This window comes from Urocitellus parryii, unplaced genomic scaffold (genome assembly GCF_045843805.1).
Source record: "Urocitellus parryii isolate mUroPar1 unplaced genomic scaffold, mUroPar1.hap1 Scaffold_49, whole genome shotgun sequence".
Classification (NCBI taxonomy): Eukaryota; Metazoa; Chordata; class Mammalia; order Rodentia; family Sciuridae; genus Urocitellus; species Urocitellus parryii.
Genome location: NW_027554054.1, coordinates 4,938,627 through 4,952,965, shown reverse-complemented (window position 1 = coordinate 4,952,965; position 14,339 = coordinate 4,938,627). Strand labels below are relative to the sequence as shown.

The window sequence follows — 14,339 nt, the reverse complement described above, 5'->3', positions numbered from 1 at the left end:
TATGCAAAAAAAGAACTCATTATTTATGTCATGCTTCTTTTAGCTCCCAGGTTCCATATCTTTGAGCTCAAGATATTCAACCAGGGGGCTGGTGATGTGGCTCAAGCAGGAGCGCACTTGCCTGGCATGCGTGCGGCCCAGGTTTGATCCTCGGCACCACAAACAAACAAAGATGTTGTGTCCACCAATAACCAAAAAATAAATATTAAAACTCTCTCTCTCTCTCTCTCTCTCTCTCTCTCTCTCTCTCTCTCTCTAAAAAAAAGATATTCAACCCAAAGAAAGTGGATTTGTTTATGCTAGATGAGTTAAGAACTGATATAATTAGAATGTAGAGTAAGCATATTTTGATTTGGGGTTCAGTTGTTTCAAGTATGATGGCTTTCCCAGGAAAGCAATGCAGGGATTTTGTCCTCCACTTCACCCAAATTATATGGAAATATTATTATTTGTTTAAATTAAAAGTGGAAGCCACAGGCAATATACAGCAGGTACTGAAATGCCATGATGAGACATCAAACTGCAGTTGTTTTTCTCATATTTTTGTATCATTGATTGCTGTGGAATTTGAATATTTGAAATATAAAAACTGTGTTCAAAAATAAACATTAATATTCTTTTGTATTTTAAGGTAATTTTAAGGCTCATAGCCTAAGGTCATAATACACAGTGTAATTACCTCATACTTTTCTAATGTAATCCCAAGACAAAGGAGTTGGGATATATTTTTCATGAAAAAAAATATTTTTACTAAGTGAAATTATGTTGTTCCATGTATCATACTTTTCTATGCAGTATATGTTTGGCCTTAAAATTAATAGAAGTGAATGCTTGATGGGACTGCCAAAAGGTTTATATTATCTTGTCCTGGTGAATATTGTGGCAGAATATATGAAGGATGAAACAGAAGATTTCTGAAATTCTGTATTTTTTGGCTGCAAACTGTTGAAAGGTACATCATTGTTATTAATGAAAAAGATTGACTAAAAACAGCAATGTTCTTTAAGTGTACATACGTAATCAAATTCTTTGTTAAGCAAAAATGCCCTGTGCAGCCAGGGATGGCTGAAACACATTATACTTAGACTCTGGTAATCTCAGTTCTTTTTTTTTTTTTTAACTCTAAATAGTAAATTTTTCTAGCTCAATAAATCTGTCTCTATTACTTTTCTTGCTTTTAAAACTAGAGGAGCAATACTTGTCTTTTTTAACTTTCTGGATTATTTCCCAATTTGATTGCAATAAAATATGCAGAAAACTTTTGGAAAATATTACAAAGCATACAAATGGAAGTGAATAATCTTTGCTTACTTTGTAACACTTTTATTTCTTTCAAATGCTATTGTAGCTCAAAGTGGGTAACTTATCTTTCTTCAATTACATTTAACTGATTATATGTCCATTTTCCCCCTAGCATTTGGAAATCACACTTCATCCACTATTGGGCTCTTACTTAAATCTTTTTTTTTTTAAAGAGAGAGTGAGAGAGGAGAGAGAGAGAGAGAGAGAGAGAGAGAGAGAGAGAGAGAGAGAATTTTTAATATTTATTTATTTATTTATTTTAGTTCTCGGCGGACACAACATCTTTGTTGGTATGTGGTGCTGAGGATCGAACCCGGGCTGCACGCATGCCAGGCGAGCGCGCTACCGCTTGAGCCACATCCCCAGCCCCTCTTACTTAAATCTTTACAATTTGTTATTTCTTTATTATTGTGTGTTGATACAATTGATTTTTCTTCTCATTTAGTGTAGTTTCATGTATAATTAAATTGGTATAAATATGTCTATATTGGAGAGTGTACAATGTCCCCAGACCTTGTTCTTAGGCATATGTTGCTGTAAACTCAATTCTTCATGAATTATATGTAATGTTAATAAAATTGTGAATGATATTCAATATGATTTTTGTATGGATTCTGTGTATAAGAAGCTTTTACCCTATTGTACCTGAAAAGCCAACATCTTATGATAAGAAACTTAATCTTTACATACAACCTTCTCAGTTTATCTCTTACTATTTGGTCCTCAGAAAATGAGACTATAAAACATAGCTCATTGATTATTTTGTCATAAGTATAAGACCTCACTCAACCTTAATTAACTCCACATACATTTCTCTAATTCCTGCCCTGAAATAACACTACCCATAGAATAACAAGGATGTCAGAATTTACTAATGTACATGAAAATACTGATCTTTGACCTCATTCACAGAAAAATGAAATGTCTCCAATGAGGATGAAGTCTAGAATGCCATTATGCACACAAGAAAAACAAAGCTCTTCTCTCCTGTAAGAGCTACCTTTAAGTTTGTGGAAATTCAGTCTATTAAAATCACTAGGAAATTTTAAAATGTTAAAAAGTAAAAATTTTAACATTTATAAATCAAGATATAAAACTCTGGGGCTTATTTTCCTATATCTATATCCTTCTTAAAACTCTTAATTTCACCATAAATACAAACAGAAAAAAAATAATAATCTGACTTATGGAAATTTTATTCCACATTGAGTTTAATTAAAATGTGTAAAAGTATTAACAGATGCTAGAGTATTATTCACTCAACAGTATGTTTCACTGTTACATAGAACATTTAGTCAAGTGGAACACTATGATGTCTGTAATTTAACAACAGGATGCAATACATGAGGGTTAACATATAAACAAATATTCAGTTATAAAGACATATTGCATACATAAGGTAAATATAGGTAAAAAAAATGCACTGTAAACCTGGCATGATGGTCCATGCTTGTAATCCAAGCAAATTGGGAAGCTGAGAAATTTCAGAAGTGTATATTCAGCCTCAGCATGTTAGTGTGGTTTCAAGCAACTTAGCAAGACAGTCTCAAAATTTGAAAAAGTGGAGAGTGGGCTTAGAAATATGGCTCAGTGTATACAAATACCTAAACTTAAACTGAAATACAAAGAAAAATAAAGTTTAAAATATTACACTTCAGTATTAAACATCAAAAATAGATTTCATATAATTCTTTTCTCAGTATTCAACAGAGAAAATAGTAATTTTTGATTTAGAAAAACAATTATCAATTATATTCTTTCAAAGATGTGGTTTCATTACTATGCATGTATGATATTTATGACTGATATTTCTACAAAATAACTTGATAATGCTTAATAAATTTAAGCAAAAGTTAAAGACAACTACTTGTTTTCTAAACTTAAATGAGTTTTGTATTTTACTGATCCTCATATACATCAAGGTGTAATATGTAGATAATTACTATACTCTCACATTTATTATAAATGTTTCATTGTTATATAAGGCATACATTTTGGACAAAATCTGTTCAGTGTTCTCTACTAGTATGATTTTTGAGATGTTCAATGAATTTAAAATTTAAGTACATTTTGGAAATATTTTTTAACTTTTTAGAGTTTCTGGGCACAATGAATTCTCCAAAAATAAGCAGTGTTTAAGAAACACGTGGCTACAGGTTTTTTTTTCCATTTGTATTTTTCTCTAACCAGTATGTATCCACAGGTGCTGAGTATTGATGAATAAATTTTGGAGGCATTGTCAAATTGTCAATTTTCATATTTCAAAATTTTCTCTTCACTATGGTTATTGTGGTGAGGATCAAATGTTGTCCCTTTCTTAGAGTAATGGTAAAATGGTCTCATTTGTAGAGCTTCCTACAGTGTGTTTTCTCTGATGTCTAGTAATATGTGATATAATATAAAATGTTTCTGCATTCTGTACATTTAGATGTCTTTTTTTCCAGAATAAGTAGCCTAGTGGTGAAAAAAAAGATTTCTTATTAAAAGCTTTGCTGCATTGTTTCACTTTGTAGTATAAATTTCTGTATCAATTTGGTTGTTAAATAAGGTTTAGTCTTTCTTTTTTAATGTTTATTTTTTAGTTGTAGTTGGACACAATACCTTTATTTCACTTATTTATTTTTATGTGGTGCTGAGAATCAAACCCAGGATTTCACACATGCGAGACTAGCACTCTACCATTGAACCACAACCCCAGCCCCAAGGTTTAGTCTTTCTTTAAAAGTCTTATCACTTTATTCACATTTCACATTCACCAGGATGTCTTCTGCTTTGGTGAATAAAGTTTTATTTATTATTAAAAGCTTTTCCACATTATTCACATTTGTAGGGCTATTCTCCAGTGTGAGTTCTGTTGTGGTGAATAAGGCCTGTTTAATTGCTAAAAGTCTTGCCAAATTCCTTATATTTGTAAGGCTTCTCTCCAGTGTAAATGTTCTGTGGCAAAAAAGGTGTAATATTTGAGTAAAAACATTGTCACACACTTTGCATTTGTGAGGCTTCTCTCCAGTGTGAGTTCTGTTGTGGCAAATAAGGTATCATTTTTGAGTGAATGCTTTGCCACATTCTTTACATTTGTAAGGCTTCTCTCTAGTGTGCATTCTCCTATGGCAAATAAAGCCTGTTTTTTGAGTAAAAGCTTTGCCACATTCTTTACATTTGCAGGGCTTCTCTCCAGTGAGTTCTTCTGTGGTAAATAAGGTCTATTTTTTTGACCAAAAGCTTTGCCACATTCTTTTCATTTGTAGGGCCTCTCTCCAGTGTGAGTTCTCCTGTGGCAAATAAGGTGTGATTTTTGACCAAAAGCTTTGCCACATTCTGTACATTTGTAGGGCTTCTCTCCAGTGTGAGTTCTGCTGTGGCAAATAAGATGTGATTTTCGACCAAAGGCTTTGCCACAATCTTTACATTTGTAGGGCTTCTCTCCAGTGTGAGTTCTACTGTGGTAAATAATGTCTGATTTTCGACCAAAAGCTTTGCCACAATCTTTACATTTGTAGGGCCTCTCTCCAGTGTGAGTTCTCCTGTGGCAAATAAGGTGTGATTTTTGACCAAAAGCTTTGCCACATTCTGTACATTTGTAGGGCTTCTCTCCAGTGTGAGTTCTGCTGTGGCAAATAAGATGTGATTTTCGACCAAAGGCTTTGGCACATTCTTTACATTTGTAGGGCTTCTCTCCAGTGTGAGTTATGCTGTGGCAAATAAGGTGTGATTTTTTACCAAAAGCTTTGCCACATTCTGGACATGTGTAGGGCTTCTCTCCAGTGTGAGTTCTCCTGTGGCAAATAAGGTCTGATGTTCGACCAAAGGCTTTGGCACAATCTTTACATTTGTAGGGCTTCTCTCCAGTGTGAGTTCTCTTGTGGTAAATAAGATGTGATTTTCGACCAAAAGCTTTGCCACATTCTTTACATTTGTAGGGCCACTCTCCAGTGTGAGTTCTCCTGTGGCAAATAAGGTTTGATTTGTCACCAAAAGCTTTGCCACATTCTGTACATTTGTAGGGCTTCTCTCCAGTGTGAGTTCTGCTGTGGCAAATAAGATGTGATTTTTGACCAAAAGCTTTGCCACAATCTTTACATTTGTAGGGCTTCTCTCCAGTGTGAGTTCTCCTGTGGCGATTAAGGTCTGATTTTTGACCAAAAGCTTTGGCACATTCTTTACATTTGTAGGGTTTCTCTCCAGTGTGAGTTCTGATGTGGCAAATAAGGTCTGATTTTCTACCAAATACTTTGGAACATTCTTTACATTTGTAGGGCTTCTCTCCATTGTGGCTTCCTCTGTGGTAAATAAGACCTTTTTTTTTACTAAAAGCCTTGCAACATTCTTTATATTTGTAGGGCTTCTCTTCAGTATAAATTCTCTGGTGGTGAAGAAGGCCTGATTTTTTATATGATTTATGGTGTTCACTCTCACTTGTAGTTTTCTGTATTTTCTTTTGTGGTAAATAGTTATGATCACAACTTTTATATTTTGTACTTATTGCTTCATAAAATGTATGTTTTAGGCCCTTTTCTGGTGAATATTCTTGGGTATGATTAGGGGTCATGACTGAAGTAAACAAAAGTAAAAAACAATACCTATTAGACTGGGATAAATATATTTTGCATACATAACATGAAATTAAGGTAAAATAAATACATCAGGAGTTAGCAGATCAGTAAATCCAAAGTCACCATAAATCCAAAAAATATATTAGTTCAATAAAAATGTACAGAAAAAATTACCTTGAGAATATTATCCAAATTTTTGTAGAGACCACAGTATCCAAGAGGAGAACATCATTAAAAAGAGTAATATAATTAAGTGTAGAAAAGTATCATTAATAGCCTTTTGTCCTTCATAAGATAGTATTGTGTATTTAGGAAATATCTACCATCTACCTCACTGTCAGTATAATAAGAGAAATGTAAAACTTATACAAACATTTCTGGCTTTTTCAAAGAGTGTTCAAAATATGGTTTTTGTCTTCCATGACATAGAGACTTGAAAATATCTAGTAGGTTTTGAGTGATAATACCATAAATATTCAACAAGGTTAAAGAGGCAATGGACTCTTAAAAAGAAATATGAACAAAAAAATTTAATAAGAAATATACACATTTACATCTATAAAATTTTTTATAAAAACATTTTAAAAGACTATAAAACCCTTGCATAGCCTATGGTCATAATATTTGGATGAATTCAAATAATATTTGTATGAATTTTAATAAGGTTTAATAAGATGATTGACTTTGGACTTGTTGGATTGGTTAACTTCATGTTTACTCAATTTCATCTGGGTCAAAAATATTCATAGGTGGATGTTTACTGATGTTGGAACTTGCTGTTGTCTATGCCTGCCCTATTTTTTGTCCCTACCAGCATAAAGGAGATAAGTAATATTATTTATTCAAAAGGCCTTAAAACATGGAGCTATTAGGTATTCTGGCCTGGGAATAGACAAAAAAGTTTGGGGGTGATTGTAACTGGCACCCTGAGACCCACAATTGTAATGCCCAGCAGTTTCTCCCTGAAGCTATTAAGACAAATCTACAGGTGCATTATCTAGTTTCTGTGGTAATTTTATTAGGGAGAAGGGTCTCTATATTTGTATTAACTGTACCTAATCTTGGTTAGCTAGCATTTGGGGTTAAAGAAACACTGGGTTAGAATGTAGTCATGGTACCGGAAGCTATGTAATTTGGGGCTATTATATGTGCAGCTGTTAAGAGGGATGGCCAGTTTTTTTTCTTTTTTCTTTTTCACTGTGTGTGTGTCTCTCTCTTCTGTTTGCTTTTTTAAAGGTTTCCTCACAAGAAGATTTGAAACAGATCATGCTGGCCCTCACAACAAAAGCTAAGTTTTGATGGTTAATCTGAATAAACTGGGACATCACTAAAGAAGAAAACAGAGAACAATGGATTTGAAAATGTGATAAATATAGGGCAGTATGTGTTCAATGATTACAATCAAAATAAATAAACCTAAGCTTCTGAAAATTTCTTCTGCTGGATAACTACTCTTTCAACATTTTTCAGTTTGGTTTTCTCCTTGACATTTGAACGACTCAACTGTGTCCCCTGCTATGTGTAGTCTACATTAGTTTACATCACTAAATTATACTAGGTACTTCTTATCTAAAGTGAAGGATGTGTAACACACAAAGAAAGAAACAGGTTAAAGAGTAAAATTATATATATATATATATATATATATATATATATATATATAGAGAGAGAGAGAGAGAGAGAGAGAGAGAGAGAGAGAGAGAGAGTAAAATATCTGTACTAAAAATGCCCTTTTTCTTTGAAACACAAATCTGAAACACATTTTATAGAGAAGTTCCCAGGAGATACTCTGCAACAGAAGTATATTAAATAATAATTAGTAATTAATAATTTTAAAGGGAAATTAAACTTACCCAGGAAGGCAAAGTTTCTATAGTTCTCTAGCATCACATCTCTATATAAATTTTTCTGAGCAGGCTGAAGGCATTCCCACTCCTCTTCAGTAAAATCAATGGCTATATCCATAAATGTTAACAGTTCCTAAAATAAGAATAGGTAAATAAATAACACATTGACCACAGGAATATTTGCACAGTCTGTAATGTAATTACAGTTGAAATTAGAGTTTGTAGACTATCATGTAGGTAGTGTTTTGGAACACAATGATACTATTATCTACTTCTGCGTAAAAAGTGAATTAAGTTAAAAAAAGTATACATACTCCACATTTATGAAACACAATATAAAACTCAGGCATTATCAAAAAATATATATTTTGTAATTTTTTTATATCTTGATCTAAACTATACATATTATTCAGATGAGAAAATCATGGTCATTAAGAAAGGGAATCCTCAAATTTTAATTGTGCAACCACTAATCAGAGATTAACTAATGTGTAGAATCTTATTTCTTATTTCTCTGATAGAGCTGGCTATTATGAATGTGTAGTGAGCTCTCTAGTAATTTCAATATCAATGGTATAAGAGAAATTTTGAAATATAACAAGGTAGACAGACCACTTAATGGAAATATTTAATAGTTTATTTAAGGTCAAACATTTTATAGATTTTAGGTGTGTTAATAATATAAAAAATAGCAACAACAATACTGTTTGAATTTTCCTTTTTATAATTTTAACATTTTTTAACATACAAAATTATATATATATATATATATATATATATATATATATATATATATATATATACAAGCTTTGATCGATGTTTATATTGTATGATATTTATAATAAAATATACATATAGCTCTACAAACACATATAATTATTTTTTTTATTTTATTGCTTCTTTCTAGTTCTACATGACAGTAAAATCGATTTTTATGGTACTATGCAAGCATGGGATATATCTTATCCTAATTAAAACCCTGTTCTTGTTGGTGGCTACAATCGTAGGATTCACTTACAGATATATATCTTTTATATGTCTATCCTTGTCTTATTTATTTATTTATTTATTTATTTATTTATTTATTGTTTACCATTGTACAATCTACTGATCTTCTTTTCTTACCCTTCCCTACTTTATAAGCTTTAGATTTCACATATCAGCAATAAATTTCAACTTTTAGTTTTAAAGAAATGGTTTGTTTTACTTAGCATAAAATCTACAGTTTCACCCATTTCCTGGGAAATGTCATAAAATCATTCTTCTTTATGGAGGATTCATAGTTTATTGTGTACATAAGCAACAGTTTTTTATCCTGTCATTATTGAATGGACCCATTCCTCATTGCATGGTTGGGTTTATAGCTTAGCTATTGTGAACTGTGCTGCTATAAACATTAATGTGGCTGTGTCAAAGTAATATGCTGATTTAATGTCCTTTGGGCATATACAGTGCAGTCAAAAAACTGGGTAAAATTGTGGTTCCATTTCTTTAACAATATCCATACAGATTATTATGTTTCACTTAGACCTCCATACAGCTGGAGAAAATTGGAATTCATCTATACCTGAGGTGAAAATAAAACATACAAAAAAATTAGTAAGCCATATAATGACTAGAATTTATTATTAAATCATCCATCCAAATAAAAAGTAAAATTTAAAAACTAAAAGTAAAGAAAGTCTTAAGCAAAAGAGCAAAATTAGAAGCTATTAAAGATAAACATAAAACAGGGTTACCAGTATCAATGTTGGTGCTTTTAAAAAGCAAATGAGCCCAGTCTAGTGATGGACAAGTGTAGTTCCAGTGACTGAGGATGATAAGAAAAAAGGATCATAAATTCTAAGACAATATTATATATAATATTGTCTTATATATATTGTATTGAGCAACTTAGTGAGGCACTTAGCAACTCAGCAATACTCTGTCTCTAAATAAAATATTAAAAAAGACTGAGGATGTGGCTTTATTGTTAAGCACCCCTGGGTTCAATTTTCAGTACAAATTTTTAAAAAGCAGATACAATTAAAAAACCACTAGCAAATTTGAAAATTCAACAAATAAAAATTATATCAATTATACAGTATATAATTGCAAATATAGGCATATATAATGATTTGTCATTTAATGGAAATACACTCTGGAAAATTTATCCTAAGAATCTTCTGCAATTTTCCAAATCTCTGAGTGCAATGACAGAATATAGATGGTGTAGACTAGTACATGGCTAAGATATTTGCTAGATCCATGGTTGTACATAAAGGCTACTGTTGACCAAAATACCGTGATGCCACATGATTGATGTTATGAAGTAAAATCAATCAGGGTAAACCTTATTATAAAATAAATGGTGGAACTACAGAAAACACCAACAACAAAACTCTTAAAACATGCTAGGATATTGAGAAAAGAGTGTGATAATGAAATGCTATTTTACCCTTCACTCATAAAATATAACAACATATTTTGACACATTAAATGCTGAATATGTTATTAATAAATAATACTGAAATATATAAGTAAGTACAAAGCTCAAAAGTTTACCTACAAAAGATAGGGTTCATATGGTGGTGCACACCTGAAATATCTACTATTCTGGAGTCTAAGGCATGAAGTTCAAAATATAAGGCCAACTGAAGAAATTGACCAAACCCCATCTGGAAATAAAATTTAAAACACAGCTGAGAATATGCTCAGCATTAAGACACTTTGGTTTAATCCCTAATATCACAAATGAAAAAAATAGTTTTTTTGTTTTCAAAATTATACAACATAATAGACTTAAACTTATAAATTACAAAATATCAATACAAAAAAATCTATTCATCAAATGCTTACATTAAAAGCTGCAAAACTGACAAGGTAAAAAAAAAAAAACCTTATTTCCTAAAATATAATCAAACACTTATAAGAAGAAGAGATACAACAGAATGTAAAAGAAAAAAAATCTTGAAGAGTCACTTTAAAAAGGATAAATCTAAGTGTTCAATAATCATGAAAACTCAAAATCTTTACAAATTAGGTAACATTGAATGAAATCACATCATATAGATGAATTAAATAGTATTGATGAATATGTGGATTAAGTGCAATAAAAAATTAAAATAATAATTTAAGCTCTTATTATCCATTTGTAGAAACTGTTTTGTAACCATATGTATATTATACACCCACACAGGAAACAGAGACTAAAATTACAGCAACTGTACATGAGAATACAGCCACATTCTTTGAGATATGAAACCAAGTGATATGGCTAAAGAGGAAGAAATAAATATTAAACTTTGTAAAATGTAAATTCTAGGAGCTAGAATTTTGGTTGATGTATTATATCCAGTTTGACAAATACTATAAAATACCATGTATGTTTTATGCTGATGTCACATGAATGTTGCATTTCCTATACATGTATGTTTACAAAAGGAAATTGCAGTATTTGAGAAAATAAAAATACAGAAAAGAACATTAAAAAAACTCAAATATTCAACATATTTACAAAGGATAAAACTATTATGAAAATGATCATTTTTCCCAAGGTACACTTTAATAATAACTGGTCATAATTTTACCATTCTTTACTTGTTGTTAAATAAGAAATCAAAGCAAAAACTTCTAAAATTTTCCTGGAAAGATGAATGTATATAAAATTAGACAAGTACTATCTCATATATAAAAGCAAATGTACTAGTGATCATTACCTGACACTAATGCACATTATAATATTACAAAAGTGTAGTAATTTTAAAATAAAGAAATCACAATACAGAACACTACATAGGGCAGTTCATATGTATGCAAATATCTTTTTATTGTTAATTATTATAAGTATATAAATCAAAACATATCAATAAAATATTTAATGTGAATGAATGCTACAATCGAACCTCAAGGTAGATATTAGTTTAAAAGGCATAGATTACAAAAGTGACTTGTGTGCAGAATGTGTGTGACACTGGAATTATACACAAGCATCCACCAAAGAGCAGATATAAAGAGAGATAATTTTTAAAAATAAAATAAAAATAAATAAAAGCAGAATATGAACCTCCCTCCACTTATGGATACACCAAATAAATATTTACTCCTGTTTTGAGTCCTTCTAAAAACTGTAAAGGAATGAGGGGCACATAAATTGGAAAACTGAAAAAAAGATCGACCAAGAGATAAGTAGAATGCACTTGATTTTCTGATTTGAGCAATATGCAAAATTACTGGAACAAAATGCCGAAATCCAGTGTTAATATAAATAAAGGAAGATTGATTTGGGTTTGAAATATATTATTTAACTCTAAATTGCCTGTAGTTAAATGCTAATTTATCTGTACACACAGAGGAAGGAATAAGATATACATGAGTATTTACTCCAGGGGGGGGGGGAATAAGTGGTTTTCTATGGCCATGCAAGGTCCATGGGGTTTATTCCATTAGACCAGAGTGGAAGAGGTGTTAAATCTTCAGGTAACCCCTTAATCCCTTAGAGGGATTTGCCAACATTCTCTAAAAATGCAAATAGCTGTTGCTGACAGTTCAACTTTTATCTAGATAGTACCAAAAAATTAACAGGGAAATACAGACCACCACTGAAACCAAAGTGGCAGTTTAGCACTTCCTGAGTTCTGTCACCCAGCTCATTTTACTAATAACACCAGACCCAACCAATTCTTTCTGTAAGTAATTTGTCCTGATATTAACATTTTCCATTCAATGGACTACATGTAAAACCTGAAAGCATTGAAAGCACTGGTAACTGTGCAGGTGCAAATCTCCCTAGATCAAAAAAAGAGTGTTTTCTCATTGGTGTGCAAACATTGTAATGGGCAATAATCTCGAATATTATTGAAGAAAAATGGTTACAATCAGAGATCCCTCTTTATTTTTGAAATAACTGCACATCAATTTTTTTTCCAGTGAGCATAAAGCACCCTGGAATCTAAAAAGCTTGCATCAGAATTTTAGTGCACCATCCAACTATAAGATCTTCTGCATGAGCAGAGCTGTTAGCATGGCTACTCTCAAAAAGTGGAATAGTAAGTAGTACTCCAATTATATGAATATGGAAGAAAGAAACACTGTGATAGACTATAAAATTACTGAAGACATTTAAAAAATGGAATTTGAGAGTTCTCTCAGTTATTTCTTTGAGAAACTAAGCTCTCTACATTCATACTGCTCTTGAACAAGAAAAGCCACAAGTACTGGTATGGACTTATGAGAGGCATTAGATGTGCCAGCTGTGGAATCCTCATATTACATAGTTCGGAAACACAGTTCCAGGAAAATACCAGAGTATGGAATGAGAATTCTCTCATATACATTCCACAAAAGGAAATCTGAGCATAAAGACACTCTGAGAGGTTGTCTGCCTTTGGAGACACAAAGGAAGAATAGAAACACATGATGATTTTTCCAAGATCAAGTGATTCTTCTTTATTTTTCAATCATGTAAAATGCTCATAAACAACAACAACAAAAAATTTGCTTTTGATTTTTTTTCAATGGTACTGGGGATTTGAAACAGCAGCATGTTAATTCTGTGCTACATACCCAGTCATGTTTTAAAATTTTGAGACAGGTGTTTCTACTTGTCTAATTAGTCTACCTAAGTTTCTGATGTTTACTTTGAAATTTCAATCTTACTGACTTAACCACTTGAGTCTCTGGAATTAATATGCATGTACCATTTCACCCAGAGAGAAAAAAAATGCTTTAAAGTCTCACACAGTTTTTGGTATAACAATTGAAAATACTATGTTCATTTGAAATATAATATGGGTAAAGTAACTGATAATACTGCAAAAATGTAACTGATAATACTGCCAAAGGGGGAAATTGTCATTAAACAGGAAGCTGAAATTTTATATATAAATACAACTCACAATACTGGGGCATAAATTTAAAATGACACTCAGCAACTCTTTGAAGATAAAAAAAATTAAAAAGTACCAGGTATGTAGCTAAGTGGTACAGTACCTCTGGCTCAATCCACAATACCACAATCTCCAAAATGAAAGAGAATGAATTCAGGAGGAAAGAAAAACTGAGATACATATAGAGTATCTCACCCCACTCCTGGAGGAAAAAATACATGGAGTTCTGATTGAAATGATCTCCTCACTCCAGAATCCACAACACAATCTGAGAAGATTCGGAAATATTGCCACAAATGTTCTCACATAGAATTTAAGGTAAGGGCTGAAGATATTCTATAGGATACTATAGGACTTCCAGTGTCTACTGTTAATATATGGTCCAGTTGACTGGCCAGTGGAAATTCATGGCTGACCTTTCTCAGCAGAAGACACAGGACTCCAGAAACCAAAGATTACACCAGGGATTCTAGCCAATCATTGCCAGTTCCCACCATAGTCAGTGCAGCCAGTTTCAACCAGACTCACCCTCCAGGATTGCGCTGCACACTCATCATTTACTGTATTTTTAGGAACCACGTGTCCTCTCTATAAATCACAAAGTGCCTATACAGGAGAAAAAATCAGGTTCACTGAACATAAGTGAAGAAGCCTAGAAATGGATACCCACTCTGGCAGGCTTCACACCAGATGATCAAAACTTGCTTCTCTTTACTGAATATGTGTAGATTGGACAATGCTTATATAAGGGGTCCTGATTAGACACAAGT

The 14,339-nt window shown here is 32.0% G+C and overlaps 1 pseudogene; it reads right to left on the bottom strand.

Annotated features, from left to right (window-relative positions):
* Nucleotides 1–4,286: 4,286 nt before the first annotated feature.
* LOC144252643 (uncharacterized) lies at nucleotides 4,287–14,123 on the bottom strand (annotated as a pseudogene).
* Nucleotides 14,124–14,339: the final 216 nt, after the last annotated feature.